This window comes from Nestor notabilis, unplaced genomic scaffold, assembly GCF_000696875.1.
Source record: "Nestor notabilis isolate BGI_N333 unplaced genomic scaffold, ASM69687v1 scaffold16853, whole genome shotgun sequence".
Classification (NCBI taxonomy): domain Eukaryota; kingdom Metazoa; phylum Chordata; class Aves; order Psittaciformes; family Psittacidae; genus Nestor; species Nestor notabilis.
In genome coordinates this window covers 1,457-3,614 of record NW_009923464.1, presented here as the reverse complement: position 1 = coordinate 3,614, position 2,158 = coordinate 1,457, and positions in this window count along the sequence as shown.

The window sequence follows — 2,158 nt, the reverse complement described above, 5'->3', positions numbered from 1 at the left end:
CCCTTCCCCTGCACAGTCCCGGTGCTGCCCCTGTCCCATCCCGCTGTTTCCCGATGCACGCTGGTGATCCTCCACCTGCCTCCCGCTCCCATCCCGGTGCTCCCCCGTGCCTGTCCTGGTACTACCCCATCCGGATGCCCCCCCCCAATCCCAGCGTGCGGATCCCCTCCTGTTCCCCTGCCCCATCCCGATGCTGCCCCTGTCCCACCCTAGTACCCACCCTGGCGCTTCTCCAGTCCCACCCCATTGTCTCCCTGTGTCCCCCGGACAATCCCATTCCAGTCCTTCCCTCACGTCCAGTCCTGTCCCTGGGCTCCCCCCTGCTTCCCTGCACCCACCCCATGTGCCTCCGTATCCCGTGCTGGTAATCCTCACTGTCCCATCACAGTGCTCCCCTGTGCCAACTTGGCTCTGGATCCCTGGATCCCTTGGGGCCAGGATGGAGCTGGGCTGCCCTCGTGGATCCTGGAGTAGGGCTGGCATGCGTCACTGCCCATGGAATACCCATGTTTTGCCATCCTGGGATAGGAGATGCGGGGGGTGGGGGGGTGCCGATACCTGTTCAGCAAGTGCACGAGTGTCCCAGTGTTAGTTCCCAAGTGCGTGGAAAGTGGGAAAAGCTGCCTGTAGCTGCCTGGTCAGGGCTGGCAGGAGATAGGCACAGGCAGAGCTGAACATCAGCCAGGCTTGGCGATACCCAGGGCATCACAGCACTTTGGGTTTGGCCTTTCGGCAGGGCTGGTGCGGGGCGAAACCTGCCCAACCTGTGCTGGCAGGAGGAGCTCCAGGGTGGCCGACCTGTTCTGGAGCTGGGGTGCCCATCGGACTAAGGCGATGCCCCAGGCGACCTGCTTTCCGGCAATTAGGGCTTTCCCAGGGGAGTGTTGGGAGTGTTATGGCAAAATAACCCTGTGTTCGGGGTGCTTGCTCCTGGGCTATCTCTGGCTGCCTTAGACAGCAGAGACGGGCTCTCAGTGCATCACAGAAATGAGGCTGTTTGCACCCGCAGCCCCTGGGTGCTGAGCTCAGGGTTATTGGGGGGCACCCCCCCCTCCCCCTTGGAGCTGGCGGTGCTGTCAGGGCAGTCCTCTCCAAGGGGCTGCCAGCCCAGAGGGTGCCAAAATCCACATCTGGTTGCAATAAGGGTGGGGATCTGGTCTTGGTGGAGATCTTTCCATGCTGAGATGTGAACTCGGTCACTGGGGGTGAAGTCAGCCTCCCTCCCTGCACTGCTGCCTGCTGGTTCCCAGGGGAGGGGGGCAAAACCATGCCTCGGCTCATCCCTGGCTCCCATCAGGCAAATCCCACCCCACTGCTGGGTCCGGATGGGGCTGCATCCCCTCCCTGATGGGATTCTTCAGCTGGAGAAGCCCTGGCAGAAGCTCAGCCCTGTCCTTGTTGCAGCTCTATTACCCAAAGCGTGTTGTTAGCTATATATAGCCAGGAGGGACGCGTGTGCTGGGAACGTCTCTACCGTGGGACGGGGAGGACACCGGAGCCTTGGCACCCTCTCCGCTGCAGCCAGGGTACTGAAAGGCTGGGTAGGAACATGGAACCAGGGGATGCAGCTGCCCAGGCTTGATGCCCAAAATCCCCCTTTCCAGGAGGCCTTGACATGGCCAAGCTGCAAAGTGCACCCGCTCGGGACAGGAACACCCAGCACCCTGCCCCACCAGGCAGGACCTGTCCCCACTGCCCTGGGTACCACCCCAGAGGGGTGAATCCCTGGGGAGGGCTGGGCTGGGAGCGGGACCGTGCTGAGTCAGTGCTGGTATGCCAGCGATCTGGTTACCGATCCGGTTACTGCTGCTGCTGCCAGGACGTGCTGGGTCTGAGCCAGCCCTCGGCTTTGTCCCGTTGCTACGGCAAGCACAGTCACCCCTTTCCCAGCTCGATCCATGCCCCAGTGCACCAGTGAGTGATATTGTGATGGGAATTTAGCCGCTGGACACTGGAAGCTGCAAGGCTTTGGTGAGTGCTGAATTGTGGTGCTGGCATCTCCCTGCTCCCACGGCTGGTGTGTTTTTTAGAATCATGGACTCATTTGGGTTGGAAGGGACCTTAAAGCTCATCCACTTCCAAAGCCCTGCCATGGGTAGGGACACCTTCCACTAGAGAAGGTTGCTCCACGCCCCTGTGGACACCCTGGCCTAGGACA